The 20,956-nt window shown below is 41.2% G+C and overlaps 1 protein-coding gene across 3 annotated transcripts in view; it reads right to left on the bottom strand.

Moving 5' to 3' along the window:
- Positions 1 to 519: 519 nt before the first annotated feature.
- RNF212B (ring finger protein 212B) overlaps positions 520 to 20,956 on the bottom strand; it is a 585,489-nt gene continuing 565,052 nt past the window's right edge. For all 3 annotated transcript variants that reach the window (XM_073575552.1, XM_073575554.1, XM_073575553.1), the window contains one exon: positions 520 to 1,210. The gene's annotated coding sequence lies outside the window, so the exon portion shown is untranslated. The remainder of the gene's footprint in view (positions 1,211 to 20,956) is intronic.

Here is a 20,956-nt window from a genome sequence, read left to right as displayed (position 1 = left end):
ACACCTGAAATATGTGAAACATTTTATTAACATGAAACAATATACAAAGTCATGAAACCAGCGAAAACCACACGCAAGGAATCACTATATAAAGTGAGATAGGGCAGATGCTTATGAACAATAAACAATCACAATTAACCACAAATGCACAGTCAGCTAAGTGTGTATACAATAATGGTGGTGATGGTATGCAGGCGCAGAAGAAAGTGTCTGTCCCTTAGGGCCCCGTCACACATAGCGACTCACCAGCGATCCCGTTAATGATATCAACTTGTCAGGATCGCTGGTGAGTTGCTACATGATCGCTGGTGAGCTGCCAAACAGGCAGCTTCACCAGCGATCAGCACCAGCGACGACGAGCGCTCGCGTCTCTGTGTACCTTAGTTACCAGCGCGCTGATGCAGGGAGCTGGTAACCAAGGTAAACAGCGGGTTTCTAAGTGCCGCGAGGCACTTAGAAACCCGCTGGTTACCAGCTCCCTGCATCAGCACGCTGGTAACTAAGGTACACAGAGGGTTTGTAAGCGCTGCGTGGTGCTTAGAAACTCGCTGTTTACCTTAGTTACAACTCCTGCTCGATGATCACTGGTCTCCCGCCTGCCACACGCAGTGATGTGTGCTGGCCAGCGGGAGACCAGCGACCAAAAAAATGTCCAGAGCTTTCAAGAATGATCAGCGATACCTGGCAGGGGGGTCAGTGGCTGATAGATGTCAAACACAGTGATCTCGCTGGTGAGATCGCTGTTGTGTCACAAAACTTGTGACTCAGCAGCGATCTTGCTAGCAAGATCGCTGTGTGTAACGGGGGCTTTAATAAGGATATCCGTTCTAACAGTTGGCACAGGCGCTATTGCAACAACAGATCGCATATTCGCCACTGCATAAGGTATATGTGGTCTATCAGTTAGCACAGGCGCAATCGCGATTACAGGTAACAAAACGGCAAATGGTTTGCCAGTCCATAAGTGCACATGTGCAACCCGGCTGAAAATCCACCACTGGGAACCGAAAGTACCTATGAGCTGTACAGGGTTAGAATATGGAGGGCACATCAAAGGATCGTTTGTGCATGCATAGGCCAAGACTGCCTATGGTACCTAAAATTCAGAATGGCAAAATGCAGGGCCGAGCCATACAGTGGAACGGGACTGATTGAAGAGGAGGGTCACCCTACACAGCAGCTGATGGAAAATGCAGGAACCAGCATAAATCTAAATAGAGAAGAAAAAAAAAGAGTAAGGGCAGCCACACAAACAGAATCAACCCAAGAAACCGGTAAAGTGTAACTCCTCATAAAGACTTGATGGAGAAGAGGATATCAAATTAAAAATTCATCTGGATTCTAGCTGCAGAAGTGGCTTATTACAATTGATTACTGCTTTTTTTGTGACATATTGTACTTCATGATAGTGGTAAAATTTTTCTATATGTCTTGTGTTTATTTGTGAAAAAAAAAAAATTTAACGAACAATTTGGAAAATTTTGCAATTTTCAGCCTTTTAGTTTTTATGCTTTTAAATCACAGAGTGATTAATAGTTAACAAGAAAGTTAATAAATAACATTTCCCATATGTTTACTTTACATCAACACAATTTTTGAAACATAATTTTTGTTTGTTAGTAAATTAGAAGGGTTAAAAGTTGACCAGCGATTTCTCAATTTCCAACAAAATTTAACCCCTTCCTGACATCAGACGTACTATCCCGTCCATGGGACCCGGGCCCCTATGCCCATGGACGGGATAGTACGTCTACCGCGATCAGTGGCGCCCACGTGGTGAGCGCCGCTGATCGCGGCCGGGTGTCAGCTGATTATCACAGCTGACACCCGGCACAATGTGTCAGGGGCGGTCACGGACCGCCCCCAACACGTTAACCCCTTGCACACCGCGATCAAACATGATCGCGGTGCACCGGGGGTTAAAGGGAAGCATCGGCAGGGAGGGGGCTCCCTCCATGCTTCCCTGAGCCCCCCACGGCAGCGCAATGTGCAGCGCTGCTGCCAGGGGCTCCTTTCCTGCAGGCCCCCGAATCCAAGATGGCGACGGGGGCCTTCGGGGGCCTGCAGGAAGCTGGCTTCCTCAGTGCCTGCAAAGCGCAGGCATGAGGAAGCCTTGTGCACTGCCTGTGACAGATCGCTGATCTGTCACAGTGATCTGTGATGTGACAGATCAGCGATCTGTCACAGAACAGTGATGTCCCACCTGGGACTATTTAATAAAGTAAAAAAAAAATAAAAAAAGTGTTAAAATAATTTAAAAAAAATCGCCAAATAAATTACAAAAAAAAAAAATATTCCCCCAAATAAATCCATTTTTTGAAAATAAAAAAAAACAAAACAATAAAAGTACACATATTAGGTATCACCGCGTCCGTAACGACCCGCCCTATAAAACTGTCCCATTAGTTAACCCCTTTAGCGAACCCCTTAAAAAATAAAAATTAAAAACGAAGCAAAAAATAATGATTTATTATCATACCGCCAAACAAAAAGTGTAATAACACGCGATCAAAAAGACGCATATGAATATCCATGGTACCGCTGAAAACGTCATCTTGTCCCGCAAAAAATGAGCCGCCACGCAGCATCATCAGCAAAAAAATAAAAAAGTTATAGCTCGCAGAATAAAGCAATGCAAAAATAATTATTTTTTATATAAAATAGTTTTCATTGCATAAAACCGACAAAACATAAAAAAACGACCTAAATGAGGTATCGCTGTAACCGTACTGACCCGAAGAATAAAACCGCTTTATCAATTTTACCGCACGCGGAACGGTGTAAACGCACCCCCCCAAAAGAAATTCATGAAACGCTAGTTTTTGTTCATTCTGCGTCCCAAAAATCGGAATAAAAAGCGATCAAAAAATGTCACGTGCCCGAAAATGGTACCAATAAAAACGTCAACTCGTCCCGCAAAAAATAAGACCTCACATGACTCAGTGGGTCAAAATACAGAAAAATTATAGCTCTCAATATGTGGTGATGCAAAAAATATTTTTACAATAAAAAGCGTCTTTTAGCGTGCGACAGCCGCCAAACATAAAAACCGCCATAAATAGTAAATCAAACCCCCGTTATCACCCCCTTAGTTAGGGAAAAATAATAAAATAAAAAAAATGTATTTATTTCCATTTTTCCATTACGGTTAGGGTAGGGTTAGGGTTAGGGCTAGGGTTAGGGCTGAGATTAGGGTTAGGGGTGTATTGGGGTTCGGGTTGGAGTTAGAATTGGGGGTTTCCACTGTTTGGGCACATCAGGGGCTCTCCAAATGCAACATGGTGCCTGATTTTAATTCCAGCCAATTCTGAGTTGAAAAAGTCAAATAGTGCTCCTTCCCTTCCAAGCTCTGACATGCGCCCAAACAGTGTTTTACCCCCACATGTAGGGTATCAGCCTACTCAGGACAAATTGCAAAACAATTTTTGGGGTCCAATTTCTCCTGTTACCCTTAGGAAAATAAAAAATTGGGGGCAAAAATATCATTTTTGTGGAAAAAAATGATTTTTTTATTTTCACGTCCGAGCGTTATAAACTTCTGTGAAGCCCTTGGGGGTTCAAAGTGCTCACCACACATCTAGATAAGTTCCTTAGGGGGTCTCGTTTCCAAAATGGGGTCATTTGTGGGGGGTTTCCACTGTTTAGGTACATTAGGGACTCTCCAAAGGCAACATGACACCCGCAGAACATTCCCTCAAAGTCTGCATTCCAAAACGTCACTACTTCCCTTCCGAGCCCCGACGTGTGTCCATACAGTAGTTTACTCCCAGATATGGGGCGTCAGCGTACTCAGGACAAATTGGACAACAACTTTTGGGGTTCAATTTCTCCTGTTACCCTTGGGAAAATAAAAAATTTGGGGACTAATTGATCATGTTTGTGGAAAAAATACGATTTTTTTATTTTCATGGCCGGGCATTATAAACTTCTGTGAAGCCCTTGGGGGTTCAAAGTGCTCACCTCACATCTAGATAAGTTTCTTAGGGGGTCTAGTTTTCAAAATGGGGTCATTTGTGGAGGGTTTCCACTGTTTAGGTACATTAGGGGCTCTCCAAAGGCAACATGACACCCGCAGAGCATTCAATCAAAGTCTGCATTCCAAAATGTCACTACTTCCCTTCCGAGCCCCGACGTGTGCCCATACAGTAGTTTTCTCCCACATATGGGGTATGAGCATACTCAGGACAAATTGGACAACAACTTTTGGGGTCCAATTTCTCCTGGTACCCTTGGGAAAATAAAAAAATGGTGACTAAAAGATCATGTTTGTGGAAAAAATACGAATTTTTTATTTTCACGCTGGGCGTTATAAACTTCTGTGAAGTACTGGGGGGTTCAAAGTGCTCACCACACATCTAGATAAGTTCCTTGGGGCTCTAGTTTACAAAATGGTGTCATTTGTGGGGGGTTTCCACTGTTTAGGTACATCAGGGGTTTCCAATCGCGACATGGTGTCCGATCTCAATTCCAGCCAAAAACGTCAAATGGCGCTGCTTCCCTTCCGAGCTCTGCCATGCGCCCAAATAGTGGTTTACCCCCACATGTGGGATATCAGCGTACTCAGGACAAATTGCACAATAACTTTTAGGGTCCTGTTACCCTTGGAAAAATAAGAATTGAGGGTGAAAAGATCATTTTTGTGGAAAAAATATGATTTTTTAATTGTACGGTTTTATGTTATAAACTTCTGTGAAGCCCTTGGGGGTTCAAAGTTCTCACCACATATCTAGATAAGTTCCTTAGGGGGTCTAGTTTCCAAAATGGTGTCATTTGTGGGTGGTTTCCACTGTTTTGGTACATCAGGGGTTTTCCAATCGCGACATGGTGTCCGATCTCAATTCCAGCCCAAAACGTCAAATGGCGCTGCTTCCCTTCCGAGCTCTGCCATGCGCCCAAATAGTGGTTTACCCCCACATGTGGGGTATCAGCGTACTCAGGACAAATTGCACAATAACTTTTGGGGTCCTGATACCCTTGGAAAAATAAGAATTGAGGGTGAAACGATCATTTTTTTGGAAAAATATGATTTTTTAATTGTACGGCTTTATGTTATAAACTTCTGTGAAGCCCTTGGGGGTTCAAACTTCTCACCACACATCTAGATAAGTTCCTTAGGGGGTCTAGTTTCCAAAATGGTGTCATTTGTGGGGGGTTTCCACTGTTTTGGTACATCAGGGGTTTTCCAATCGCGACATGATGTCCGATCTCAATTCCAGCCAAAAACGTCAAATGGCGCTGCTTCCCTTCCGAGCTCTGCCATGCGCCCAAATAGTGGTTTACCCCCACATGTGGGGTATCAGCGCACTCAGGACAAATTGCACAATAACTTTTGGGGTCCTGATACCCTTGGAAAAATAAGAATTGAGGGTGAAACGATCATTTTTTTGGAAAAAATATGATTTTTTAATTGTACGGCTTTATGTTATAAACTTCTGTGAAGCCCTTGGGGGTTCAAACTTCTCACCACACATCTAGATAAGTTCCTTAGGGGGTCTAGTTTCCAAAATGGTGTCATTTGTGGGGGGTTTCCACTGTTTTGGTACATCAGGGGTTTTCCAATCGCGACATGATGTCCGATCTCAATTCCAGCCAAAAACGTCAAATGGCGCTGCTTCCCTTCCGAGCTCTGCCATGCGCCCAAATAGTGGTTTACCCCCACATGTGGGGTATCAGCGTACTCAGGACAAATTGCACAATAACTTTTAGGGTCCTGTTACCCTTGGGAAAGTAAAAATTGGGGTTAAAAGATCATTTTTGTGGAAAAAATATGATTTTTTAATTGTACCGCTGTACGTTATAAACTTCTGTAAAGCCCTTGTGGGTTCAAAGTTCTCACCACATATCTAGATAAGTTCCTTGGGGGGTCTAGTTTCCAAAATGGGGTCACTTGTAGGGGGTTTCCACTGTTTAGGTAATAATAATAATAATAATATAATAATAATAAATTTTATTTTTATAGCGCCGACATATTCCGCAGCACTTTACATTTCAGAGGGGATTTGTAGACAATAGACATTACAGCATAACAATAATCACATACAGTAGATTATAACAAATACCAAGAGGAGTGAGGGCCCTGCTCGCAAGCTTACAGTCTATGAGGAAAGAGGTAGACACGAAAGGTGGGTGGTAACAGTTGCCCTGATTGTATGGACCAGCCATAATGTTAAGTGTGTAACAGTACAGACACAGAGGGCTAATGGATGCATAAAGCATGTGGGAACATGATGCTGGGAACCTGGTTATGGTACATCAGGGACTCTCCAAACGTGACATGGCGTCCGATCTGAATTCCAGACAATTTTGCATTGAAAAAGTCAAACGGCGCTCCTTCCATTCTGAGCTCTGCCATGCGCCGAAACAGTCGTTCCTCCCCACATATCAGGTATCAGCGTACTCAGGACAAATTGCACAATAACTTTTGCAGTCCAATTTCTCCTGTTACCCTTGGTAAAATAAAAAAAATTGAACCTGAAGTATTTTTTTGTGAAAAAAAGTTAGATGTTCATTTTTTTTTTAAATATTCAAAAAAATTCCTGTGACGCACCTAAAGGGTTAATAAACTTTTTGAATGTGGTTTTGATCACCTTAAGGGGTGCAGTTTTTAGAATGTTGTCACTTTTGGGTATTTTCCATCATATAGACCCCTCAAAGTGGCTTCAAATGTGATGTGGTCCGTAAAAATAAAATGGTGTTGTAAAAATGAGAAATCGCTGGTCAACTTTTAACCCTTATAACTTCCTAACAAAAAAAAATTTTGGTTCCAAAATTGTGCTGATGTAAAGTAAACATGTGGGAAATGTTAGTTATCAAGTTTTTTGGGTGCCATATCTCTGTGATTTAAGGGCATAAAAATTCAAATTTGGAAAATTGTGAAATTTTCAAAATTTTCACCAAATTTCTGTTTTTCTCACAAATAAACGCAAGTTATTTGAATGAAATTTTACCACTAACATGAAGTACAATATGTCATGAGAAAACTTTGTCAGAATCACCGGGATCCATGGAAGCGTTCCAGAGTTATGACCTCATAAAGGTACAGTGGTCAGAATTGTAAAAATTGGCCAGGTCATGAACGTGCAAACCACCCTTTGGGGGTGAAGGGGTTAAATAAACAATTTTTTAGGGATCACATCACATTTAAAGAGACTTTGAGGGGCCTATATGACAGAAAATACCAAAAAGTGACACCATTCTATAAACTACACCCGTCAAGGTGTTCAAAACCACATTCAAAAAGTTTATTAACACTTCAAGTGCTTCACATGAATTACTGGAATGTGGAAGGAAAAAATGAAAAAATTTTTTTTCACAAAAATTTTAGTGTAGACCCAAAATGTTTTTATTTTTACAAGGCAAACAGTAGAAAATGGACCCCAAAATTTGTTGTGCAATTTCTCCTTAGTAAACCGATACCCAGTATGTGGAGGAAAACTACTATTTTGGTGCACGACAGTGCTCGTAAGGAGCACCATTTTTCATCCCCAAAATTTGCTGAAATAATTAGCGGATGCCCTGTCAGGTTTGGAGAGCCCCTGGTGTGCCTAAACAGTGGAACCCCCCACAAGTGACCCCATTTTGGAAACTAGACCCCTCAAGGAATTTGTCTAGATGTGTGGTGAGCATCTTGAACCCACAGGCGCTTCAAAAAGATTTACAATGTTGATCTACGAAAATTAGAAAAAAAATATTTTTCCCACAAAAATGTTTCTTTAGCCCCAAATCTTTTCACTTTCACAAGGATAGCAGGAGAAAATCAACTCCAAAATGTTTTGTGCAATTTTTGCCGATTACACCCATGCCCCATATGTGGTCAAAAACTACTTTTGAGGCACGTTATAAAGCTCAGAAGAGAAGAAGCGCCATACTGGAGTTCAGATTTTGCTGTACTGGTTTGGGGATGCTATGTCACATTGGCAGAGCTCACGAAGTGCCAGAAGAGCACCTTATTTTACAAACTACACCTCTCAATGAGTACCTCTAGGGCTGCAGTGATCATATGGACACCACTGGTGTGTCACATAAGTTTATACCATTGGTAGTGAAGTAAAAATAATTACATTTTTATCACAAAAAATTGTTTTAACCCCAGATTTTACATTTTAACACTGGGAAATGAGCAAAAATGGAACCAAAATTTGTCCTACAATTTCTGCTGAATGTAAAAATACCGCATATGTGGCTATACAGTACTTCTTAGCAATACAGAGAGACTCGGGAGTGACAAAGTGCTATTTGCCTCCTGGAGCGCAGATTTTCCTAGAATAGTTTGTGGACTCCATATACAGGGACACAAAGTGCTAGAAGCAGAATTCCCCCTCAAATTACCCCATTTTGAAAATTATACCCCTTTGGGAATTTATCTACAGGTACAGTTGTGCTCAAAAGTTTACATACTCTGGCAGAATTTTTGCTTTCTTGGCCTTTTTTCAGAGAATATGAATAACACCAAAAAATTTTTCTCCACACATGGCTAGTGGTTGGGTGAAGCCATTTATTGTAAAACTACTGTGTTTTTTCTTTTTAACCCCTTAGTGACAGAGCCATTTTGCAGCTTAATGACCAGGTCAATTTTTACAATTCTGACCACTGTCATTTTATCAGGTTATAACTCTGGAACGCTTTAATGGATCCCGCTGATTCTGAGATTGTTTTTCGTGACATATTTTACTTCATGTTAGTGGTAAAATTTCTTCTATATGACTTGTGTTTAGTTATGAAAAAAACGGAAAGATAGCGAAAATTTGGAAAATTTAGCAATTTTCAAACTTTAAATTTTTATGTCCTTAAATCAGAGAGATATGTCACACAAATTTCTTAATAAATAACATTTCCCATATGCCTACTTCACATCAGCACAATTTTGGAAACAAAATTTTTTTTGTTAGGAAGTTATAAGGGTTAAAAGTTGACCAGCGATTTCTCATTTTTACAACAAAATTTACAAAACCATTTATTTTAGGGACCACATCATATTTAAAGTCATTTTGAGGGGTGTACATGACAGAAAATACCCAAAAGTGACACCATTCTAAAAACTGCACCCCTCAAGGTGCTCAAAACCATATTCAAGAAGTTTATTAACTCTTTACGTGCTTCACAGGAACTAAAGCAGTGTGGGAAAAAATTAACATTTAACTTAAAATTAACATTAACAAATTTACTTCAGAACCGATTTTTTTTATTTTAACAAGTGTTCAAAGAGAAAATGAACCACAAAATTTGTTGTGCAATTTCTCCTGAATACGCCGATACCCCATATGTGGGGGTAAACCACTTTTTGGGCGCACGGCAGATCTCGCAAGGGAAGAAGCGTCGTTTGACTTTTTCAACGCAGAAATGACTGAAATTGAGATCGGACGCCATGTTGCGTTTGGAGAGCCCCTGATGTGCCTAAACAGTGGAAACCCCCAACAAGTGACCCCATTTTGGAAACTAGACCCCTTAAGGAACTTATCTAGATGTGTGGTGAGCACTTTGAACCTCCAAGTGCTTCACAGAAGTTTATAACGTAGAGCCTTGAAAATAAAAAATCATTTTTTTCCACAAAAATGATCTTTTTGCCCCCAAATTTTTATTTTTAAATGGGTAACAGGAGAAATTACACAACCAAAGTTGTTGTGCAACTTGTCTTGAGTACACCCATACCCCATATGTGGGGGTAAACCACTGTTTGGGCGCACGGCAGAGCTCCGAAGGGAAGGAGCACCGTTTGACTTTTTCAATGCAGAATTGGCTGGAATTGAGAATGGACGCCATGTCGCATTTAGAGAGCCCCGATGTGCCTAAACAGTGAAAAAACCCACAAGTGACACCATTTTGGAAACTAGACCCCTTAAGGAACTTATCTAGATGTGTGGTGAGCAGTTTGAACCCCCAAGTGCTTCACAGAAGTTTATAACGTAGAGCCGTGAAAATAAAAAATCAGATTTTTTCCTCAAAAATGATATTTTAGCCCGCTATTTTTACTTCACAAAGGTAACAAGAGAAATTAGACCTCCAAAGTTGTTGATCAATTTGTCCTGAGTAAGCCGATACCCAATATGTGGGGGTAAACCACTATTTGTGGGCACAGCAGAGCTCGGAAGGGAAGGAGAGCTGTTTGATTTTTTCAATGCAGAATTGGCTGGAATTGAGATCGGACGCCATGTCGCATTTGGAGAGCCCCTGATGTGCCTAAGCAGTGGAAACCCCCCACAAGTGACCCCATTTTGGAAACTAAACCCCTGGAGGAATATATCTAGATGTGTGGTGAGCACCTTGAACTCCCAGGAGCTTCACAGAAGTTTATGACGTACATCTGTTAAAATCTAATTTTTCCCACAAAAATTTACTTTTAGCCCCATTTTTTTATTTCAAAAGGATAACAGGAGAAATTGCACCATAGAATTTGATGTGCAATTTCTCCTGAGAACACCGATACCCCATATGTGAGGGAAAACTACAGTTTGGGTGCACAGAAAGGTTCAGACAAGAAGGAGTGATGTTTTCAAACACAGACTTTGATGGAATTGTGTGTGGGTTTCATGTTGTATTTGGAGAGCCCCTGGTGTGCCTAAACAGTGGAAAACCACCACAAGTGACCCTACTTTGGAAACTAGACCACTAATGGAATTTATCTAGACTTACTGTTAGCACCTTAAACCCCTAGGTGCTTCACAGAATTTTACAAAGCTGATCTGTGAAAATGGAAAAAAAATTTTTCCCACAAAGCTGTTATTTAGCCTAATTTTTTAATTTTCACAAGGATAGCAAGAGAAAATTGATCCCAAATTTGTTGTGATATTTTGCCTGAGTACGCTGATACCCCATATGTGGTTGAAAACTACTTTTGAGGCACAGTGCAAAGCTCAGAAGCCCCATATTTTGCTGGACTGGTTTGAGGGTGCCATGTCACATTGGCAGAGCCCTTGAGGTGCCAGAAAAGCAGAACCCCACATATATGACCTCACTTTACAAACTACATTCCCCAATTAATTCATCTATGGGTGCCGTGATAATATTGACACCACATGTGCCTCACAGAATTTTATACTATTGGGCGGTGAAGAACGTTTTTAATATTTTAAAGGGCTAATAGGAAAAAATGGACCTCACTTTGTTGTAAAAATTTCTCCAGATTGCACCAGTACCCTACATGTAAACAGGAAATACTTTTCAGGCACAGTGCAAAGCTAAGAAAGGAAGGAGCGCCATATTATAGTGCAGATTTTACTATTTTGGTTTGCGGGTGACATGACCCACTGGGAGAATCCCTAAGATGCCGCAACAGCAGAACTCCTCATAAGTGACCCCATTTTACACCTCTTAATGAATTAATCTAGGGTTGCAGTAATCATATGCACACCACAGGTGTGTCACAGAATTTTATACTATTGGGCAGTGAAGAAAAATAACTACATTTTTACCACAAAAATTTTGTTCTAGCCTCAGATTTTACATTTTCACATGGAGAAATTAGTAAAAATGGCACCAAAATTTGTCCCATAATATCGGCTGAATGTAAAAATACCCTATGTGGCTGTACAGTACTGCTTAGCCACTCGAGAGGGATGGAGCACTATTTTTGCCTCCTTGAGCCAAGATTTTCCTAGATTAGTTTGTAGACTCCATTTCCTAAGTGCTAGAATAGCAGAATTTCCCCTCAAGTGATGCCATTTTGGAAATTTTCCCCTTTGGTAATTTATCTACAGGTGTACAGTGAAGATTTTTACTCCATGGGTGTTTTCCAGAAACAAGCAGCAGTGGATGTTACCGAGTAAATTGCAAACTGCTATTGTAGCGCCCAGTAAGTTGCAGTGCCCAGTATGTTGTATTGACTAGTACGTTATGCCCAGCTTGTGTTTCTAGAGACACATACCAGTAAATTAAGCAGACTCTCATCACTACAAAAAAACATGTGAGCGCTAAATGTGGTTTAGGTACAATGGGGGCTCAGAACGAAGGGAGGCATTTGGATTTGGGAACGCAGAATTCGCTGGATTTCTTTTTGGGTGCGAGGAGCCGTAGCGATTTTCCAGAGCCTTTTTTGCTGTCAGTAACTTGGAAGCCGTCTATATTTTCATTGACAAGTGACGGACCTAAGTGGGGACTTGCAAAATAGCAAGATTGGAGTGAGTTGAAGCTAAGCGTCTAAGGTCGGTAAGTACCAGCCAATCATGACGTACTGAGTACATCTAAGGTCGGGAATGGGTTAAACAAGTGCTATGTCTATATAGGCATCTTGACAGGTCCCTTTTTAATTTCACTTTCTTATTTGTCCCACTAGACATCTAGAAGAATTAGATCCTTCACTTACTTAATACTTTTGAACACATAATAGTGTGCATTGCATTCAGCTGCTTGTCATTGAGAGAACTTGGCACAGTCACAAAGCTCCCTCTCTGACTAGCACCCAGTACAGGAAGACAAATTAAACGGGAAATAACCCATTGCTGGAATTAGGTGAGGCAATTAAAACATCAGGTTGTAACATCTCATTTGTCACATTACTAGGAAAAAATATATTAACCCCTTTACTATATTCTTTTTTTTAAATCAAATACTTTTTATTGAAGAAAGCATACAGGATAATATTACATACATAAGTATACATTAGTCAGTCAACGAAAAAAGAAACATCCGGCACTGTCCCTGAGAATGAAATACCCGCAAAGCCACTTATAACCGCTATCAGTGTGACACCTGTAACCCTTGCTGAACGGGTGCTCTATCCATGTGAAGAAAAAACATGAAATATCATAGTAGAAAAAGACAGCAGGATGGCACTCACCGTTCTCTTGAAATGATTCACTTTATTTCATATTAATAAAGCATAGGCAATGGCACGGGAGAAATGCAAAAGACGGACGACAGCCGTTTCGTGCACAATGTCTTTTTCTACTATGATAAGTATACATTAGATTACAAATTATAATACTTTCCCCATTTTTAAATAAATGCAAATACACGAAAAACATCCCTCTCCCTTCCTATAACAAGAACCTCCCCCCCATCACGCATCTACAATCCTTATCCATGCATTACTGAGGCAATCCTTATCCATGTTTTTTTCTGAGGCACACCGGCAGCTATCTGATACAGTAACATATACCAGATTGAAGACTGATCCCTCTCCCAGGTACATCAGGGAATTAAGGTTGTTACTCAGGAAATATGTCATGATTGATGTTATTTCTGAGAAGAAGGCAGAGAAATTGCTGCCGGAGTTTCCCACGTGCCCCCACTGGTACCACGTACCCAAAATCCACAAGTCTGCTTCTTGTCCCCCAGGACGCCCAATCGTATCTGGCATAGGATCCGTCATGGAATCCCTGTCCCAGTATATTGATTGGTTGCTGCGCCCTTTATTGGGAGAGATCCCGTCGTACATAAAGGACACCAATGCTTTTCTGCATGTGATACGGGACTTTGCTTGGCAACCCGGCTTCATGCTGGCATCCATAGATGTGGAGAGCTTATATACACGAATTCCCCAGAAGTTGGGTGTGGATACTATTAGAGAAATATTGAACTCCACAGGCAAAGAGCAGGGCTTTGTGGATTTTGTTTGTGAAGCTTTGAATTTCATACTCACTCACAATACATTCACTTTCCATTGTACGTGGTACCGTCAAAATGTGGGTACCGCGATGGGTACCCCGGCAGCATGTACATTCGCCAATCTCTTTTTGGGTGCCCTGGAAGAAAAATATGTCTACAATACCAAACAATTTTTTCAACATATTAGACTGTATCTCAGGTATGTGGACGACGTGTTCATTGTCTGGGATGGCACCAGAGATTCTTTTGACAAGTTTGTCAGTCACCTAAATGAGGTGAACCAGATGAACATGCTGTTTACACACAATTTTGGAGGGACACGGCTGGAATTTCTTGATGTCTTGTTGGAAGTTAAGGATAATGAAATCTGCACGTCAGTTTACAGGAAACCTTTGGCTACCAATTCCATATTGCGTTATGATAGTTTCCATCCATCACATACCATCAATTCATTGCCATATGGTCAATTTTTGAGAGTCTACCGTCTAAATAATACCTTAGAGGGCTTTGAAACACAATCTAGAGAGTTATATAATAGGTTCAGACAACGGGGATATCCTAAGGCTCTATTAGATACCACACTTGAAAAAGTAAAATCTCAGTACAGTAACAAAGTTAGAGGAGTTGTGCCTCTAAAAAATAAAAGAGTCGAAAATGAAAAGAGATTTACCTTCTGTTTTCGATATAGTCCCATGGATCGTCAGATACGAGCAGCAATTAGAAAAAATTGGCATATTTTGGAACAAGATAGGGATTTAAGCGACATAGTATCTAGAGGGCCCCTTATCTCATGTAAGCGGAGTACAAGAATTAGAGATATTCTGGTTAAGAATCGGATCGTCACTAAGCGTGACACTTGGCTGAGTAAAGGAACACCACAAGGGAATTATAGGTGTGGCCATTGTCCTTATTGTAAATTTCATCGTACTGATCGTACACTACACATGGGCGCGGTCACGCATACAGTAACAGATTTGATCACATGTAAGACAGACCATGTAGTCTATGTGATTTTTTGCACATGTCGGTTTTTCTACATAGGTAAAACCATACTTCCACTATACATTCGTTTTCGTGAGCATTTTAAGTCCATTAGAACGGGAAAAGGAGTCCCACGTTTAATTAACCATGTAAGAGATGCACATGGAAATGACCCTAATGTTCTCTCCTTTGCAGGAATCGAGAAGGTGGTTTTACCGCCGCAGGGAGGACATTTAAATAAAATCTTATTAAAACGAGAATCCAGGTGGATTATGAATACACAGGCGACAGGTCTGCTGGGATTTAATGATAGAATAGACATGGCTGTTTTTTTATGAAGGAGTTTATATTTTCCCTCATTTCCCTTGAAGTTGATAGGAGAACTAGGTCACACATGTATACATGTGGCTTTTCTGGTTGGTACCTTTTTTCTGGAGTCTCTTATTGCAGCTTTGATGAACTTCCACATATTTGAGACAAAGACATCTTTTTGAATTTGGTGGGTTTTCTTTCCCGTAGTATTTGAATCGTTTAGTGACTTGTTTTTTGTTTGTATAGTATACGTGCACATACACATTGTGCGTTTTCGGTGCAGCGGTTTTTGTCCGCTATGATTGAGATTTGTCATTGATAGTCCATTATTGTGTTTATCCATAATAAGATACAGCTATGCAGGTACATAGTAGTTTATGAGAATCCTAAAAAACCAGATATTAAGTTGCACACAATTTACATTTTTCATTTCAAGAAAGAAAAAAAAAAAAATTTTTTTTGAGAGAATTTTTTTGAAATTTTATTTTTTTTTTTGTGAGTATATTAATGGTTCAATACAATAATAGTGAGACAGTTTGGTCTCTGGATACATATGATTGTAGATGTTTTCCATAAGAAAAAGGAAAAAAATAGTAGTTTTCGACATATGAAAATAACAGTAGTTTTCGATATATGAATATGCATTGTAATTTATCTCTCGATGTAACCATTTTTCTGCTTGTGCAGTAAGTTGTATTTATGCTTTTGTATGTTGTAATGCATCTCAGCATGTTTTTAATTCACTAATGTCACTTAGACAGCAGCTGTGGAGGGAGGAGGTACGGAGTGATGTGATTACCATTTGAACCCGGCACTTCCCCCCACTGTTTGACCCGTTGAAGCGCTCGAGCAGCGCGAAACGGCCGTTGTCAGCCTTTTTTGCACTCCTTATGTCACTCCCCCGACTTGACATGTTCATGATATGTCAATAAATCGGTGAAACTTCCATCTCGATGAGTGCGACCTCTTTTCTTTGCATGGATTCCCAGGATTGACTGTTTCCAGGTCTGGCACCCGAGATTCCCAGCTGCTGAACTTCTGCATGCCGCACATCATTTGAAGTCACACGGTAACAGCGGTGCCGTCCGCTTTTTATCTTGAGTTTTGTGACCATGCATTACAATGTTGTACACTTTTTTATAACCCTAATATCCTATTTTTGACGAGTTCTGCGGAAGCCAATCCGGGATAGTCCAACCAACCCCCCCAGATATTCTCGTAGTGGTTCATCTTGCCTCTTTTCATATATACGCTTCGCTCCATAAGGATTACAAAATTAACTTTATTTACAAATTCCTTCCTAGTAGGAGGATTTTCATCTAACCAGTGCAATGTGATAGTCTTCCTTGCAACATAAAGCAGTCTGGCTATTGCTAGCCTACCCCATTCATCTGACGTCACCTCCTCTACATGTCCTAAAATACACGTCAATGGATCTCGAGTAATATTTGCTTCCGTCACTATTTCCACTAAATTTAGGACCTCAATCCAAAATGCCTGAAATATTGGACAAGACCATAGCATATGAAGAATATCAGCTTCATCCATCGTACATCTCGGACATCCAGAGTCTGCCCTTAGTCCAGCCTTTTTCATCCACACAGGTGTCCTGTATACCCAATGTATAGTGTATAACTGTGACACCCTCCCAGATTCACTTATAGATATTCTAGGGAGATACTGTAAAACCAACTCCCACTGATCATCTGATATGTCTCCCAAATCCCTTGCCCATTTGGATCTAGCCATCATTGGGTGTCTATCCAAAAACGTATCCAGCAATCCCCTGTAAATTATTGATATAAGACCCCTAGTACCCCTCTGGGGGCCAAGCATATTCAACATACTGTAATTCTGTATCACTATCGGTGACCTTCTCCACTGTCTAGAGAATGCGTGTCACAGCTGCAGATACTGGTAAAACATAGTATGCTCCAAAGGGAACTCTTCCCTAAGTGTTTCAAATGTTTTAAATGACTCACCATCTAGCAATTGCGACACATACCATCAGGGCTGTGGAATCGGAGTCGGAGTCGTGGAGTCGGAGCTCATTTTGGTGGAGTCGGAGTCGGAGTTGGAGTCGGTATAAAATGGACCGACTCCGACTCCTAAAATATATAATAAATTGGGTACAGTAATTCAATGCAGGATGTGCTGAATATTTATTCATAGGAGTTTGGGAAAGTTATGAAATGTCCTATAAATGGCTGTTATATTCCTGATCTAAGGCTACATTCACACACAGCGTTTTTCCTGTGTTTTTTGAGGATACGTTTTTCAGCTGCAAAAGTTGATCATCTTTTTAAAAAACTGCATCACCTGAAAGGTTTTTGAGCTCATAGATAATGTTCTCAATAGCAAAAGCTGATTAGAAATCTGCTCTATCTATCCATTTATCCATATCTGTCTATCCATATCTTATCTGTACCAAAAAGAATGAAAACCAGGTAGTACACCAATATATATTCTGTTCTATCTAAATATCTTGATTATTGGATCATAAAAATGATTAAATGTCTGAGGTTCACATTGTACTACAATAAATTTTTCACTTAAATATAAGCAATATGTGTGGGAGTCGGAGTCGGAGTCGTGGAGTCGGAGTTGGAGTCGGAGTCGGTGTAAGGGAAATTGAGGAGTCGGAGTCGGAGTCGGAGGTTTGGCTTACCGACTCCACAGCCCTGCATACCATATACCTATTCTTCTCCACTGACCAAAATTCCGTAGACTTAGCAGTTCAGTCAGCCGGGGGTCAAACCAAATGGCTGTGTATCTCGTGTATTCCCCTATACCCCTCCATAGCTTTCCCTTTACTATACTATAGACGCCCATACAGAAGACTCCCCATTATTCAAGACAATGAAGGGAAAAATATATTAATCCCACCAACTCACTGTAGACCACCAACTGTTCTTCAACATTACACCACAAGAGAAAAATTATGATCCACTTTTAAGATAACTGACAGGTAAAAAAAGGAGACTCTACATTAGACCTGTTAGTGACTAAAAGTTTGCTTCCCATCATGAGAGTTTTAAAGAGAATCTTTCAGCAGGTTTTGCAATGTAATCTGAGAACAGCATGGTGAAGGGAAAGAGACTCTGATTCTAGTGATGTGTATCTTACTAACCTATGTGTTTTGTTGTTTCAATAAAATCAGTCTTTTATCAGGAGGAGTTTATCACTAGAGGACTAGGTGTCTCTTGCCTCATAGTCCACTACTCCATCACTCTTTCCGTTTTTTTCATAAATAAACGCAAGCTATATTGAAGAAATTTTATGATTAACATGAAGTACAATATGTCAAGAAAAAAACTGTCTTAGAATCAGTGGGATAAGTTGAAGCGTTCCAGAGCAATAATCTCAAAGTGACAGTGGTCATAAAAATTGTCTTGGTCATTAAGTACCAAATTGGCTCTGTCACTAAGGGGTTAAGTGATTTCAACACAATATCATAGTTTAACGCAAGAGCATACTTTGGTGTTTTTCTGCTTTTATCTTTACGGTTTATCCCCATTAGTATGTGATCCATGGACAATGCTACCAGGTGTGCATCTTTGTGAGATGTATGCATGCCTTGAACAGCTGTTTCTGCACTGGATGTCAGCGAGTTACATGTTTGGAAGCTCAGATAATAGATTTAAGGCTATGTGCCCACGTTGCATGTTAAAACGCACACAGAAAACCGGACTCCTTCCCAGAAATCGCGCGTTTTTTTCTGCGCGATTTCACCGCGATTATGATCGCGATTTTGCCGCGACTTTCGTGTGCAATATTCAAGCACTTTCCAAGCGATTTGAAGCATCGCTTGGAAAGTGATTGACAGGTTGGTCACACTCGTCAAACATAGTGTTTGACAAGTGTGACCAGGTTTTTACTATTGAGGCCGCCTATGCGGCATCAATAGTAAAAGATAGAATGTTAAAATGCTAAAAAAAATAAAAAAATCAGGGTATATTTACCTTCCGGCGTCCCACACTGCATTTCCGGGCCTTAGCGTTCCCAGTAATGCCTTGCGAGACCTGTGATGACGTTGGTCTCGCGTTGCTATAGCGATCTCGCGAGACTACGTCATCACAGGGCCTTGCCGTAAGGCATTACTGGGAACGCTTAGGCCGGGAATGCAGCGCGTGACGCCGGAAGGTAAATATACCCCGATTTTTTATTTTGTATTCTTTTTTTTACAGGGGTATGGTACCCAGGGCCTGGAGGACAGTCTCCTCTCCTCCACACCGTGGGTACCAACCGCACATGAGACGCTTAACTTCCCGCATGGTGGGCATAGCCACATGCGGGAAGTAAGCCATTCTCATGCATTCCTATGGGTGCGGAATTGCGGCAATTCTTTGCGATTCCGCACAAAAGAATGAGCATGCTGCTATTTTTTTCCGCGATGCGATTCCGCCGCGGAAAAAAGCGCAGCATGAGCACAGCATGTGCGGAATGCCATAGGAATGCATGGGGGCGTTCTCTACAGGATTTTTAAATGTTTTCGCAGCGTTTTCGTGCCGAAAATCGCGGCAAAAACGCTTAAAAATCGCTACGTGGGCACACAGCCTAAAGGTGCAGCTGGCAACACTCAGGAGCATTGCAAACCTTGAGAGTTTAGAACTCACTGAGCATGCACTGGCTGGGGCAAGTGATATAGAAGAGGGTGGAGGTGGGGAAGATCAGGACTCAGAAATATGTAGCTGGATGACAGTTACAAGAAGGGGTAGGGAGAAAAATGCCAGGAAGCTCAGTCCTAATATAGCACAACCTAGTAAATATGCCTATTTGGCTGATATTCGGAATGAAAGCCCAGGACTAGGATCACTGTAACAGGACGTTGCTCCTAGCAGCCAGGAAAACGACTACTGTAAAATGGTGTTTGTAAAATGGGGTCACTTATGGGGGGTTCTGCTGTTCTGGCACCACAGGAGCTCTGCCAATGTGACATGGCACCCTCAAACCACTGCAGCAAAATCTGCACTGTAATATGGTGCTACTTCCCTTCTGAGCTTTGCACTATGCCACAAAAGTAGTTTTCAACCACCAGGGCCGGACTGGGACTAAAATTCAGCCCTGGCATTTGAAGTTACACAGGCCCACTAGTCACATGGTGACTATATAATATTTTTGTACACTTGTAGGTTACAAGAAGTGAGAGGAGATTAACACGACTATATAACATGTAGTCACAGCTGTGCCCAGTATTTCAGCTCAGCCCTCCCAAAGCTCCGTCCCCTTTTGTACGCACAATAACAGAATTCCTGGCAGAACTGCTATCCATTGGGCAACCAGACCCCCTGGTCATAGCCGCCCCTATCATACCTCCCAAGTTTTGAAGAAGGGAAAGAGGGACAAAGACTGCGGCGTGCAAATTTTAGGCCACGTCCGGCCACACCCATTTCACAACTAGTCACATCCATGTCCACGCCCAACCGCACCCACTAGCACTGCTGATCACACTGACTGGTACTGAGGGCACAGTGGCTGGCATTATGGGCACACTGACTGGCACTAAGGAAGAGAGAAAACAGAGAGAGAGAAAAAAGAAAACAGAGAGAAAGAAAGGAGAGCGAGAGAGAAAGAAAGGAGAGCGAGAGAGAAAGAAAGAACAGAGAGAGAAAGAAAGAGGGGAAAGAAAGAACAGAGAGAGACAGAGAGAGAAAAAGAAAGAAGTAAAGAAAAGAAAGAAAGAACAGAGAGAAAGAAAGAGAGGAAAGAAAAAGAGGGGAAAGAAAGAACAGAGAGAGAAAGAAAAAATAAATAGAGAAAGAAAGAACAGAGAAAGAAAATGAGAAATGAGGGAAAGACAGAACAGAGAATGAGAAAGAACAGAGAAAGAAAGAAACAGAGAGAAAGAAATAAAGATAAGATAAGATAATCCTTTAATCGCCCCACCATGGGGAAATTCAAAGAGATATTCTATGAAGATACTATAGCAGCCCGACTCCCATTGTAGTGCCCACCTGAGCCTCCCGATGCAGGACATATCATGATCCGCTTACATGGCCGGCATCCTCGATTCCAAGGTGATCCTGCTGTCTGCGCTGTCAGAGGACATGGTGATGGATTTGAAGCATTCCTAGTTCCGTCACAATCTCCTCATGAAATTATCTCATTTCCGGTCAGCTTC

This window comes from Dendrobates tinctorius, unplaced genomic scaffold (genome assembly GCF_039654945.1).
Source record: "Dendrobates tinctorius isolate UK_male_01 unplaced genomic scaffold, ASM3965494v1 ptg000044l, whole genome shotgun sequence".
NCBI classification, from domain to species: Eukaryota; Metazoa; Chordata; class Amphibia; order Anura; family Dendrobatidae; genus Dendrobates; species Dendrobates tinctorius.
The sequence above is the reverse complement of the archived record's forward strand: the minus strand, read 5'-3'. Positions and strand labels throughout refer to the sequence as shown.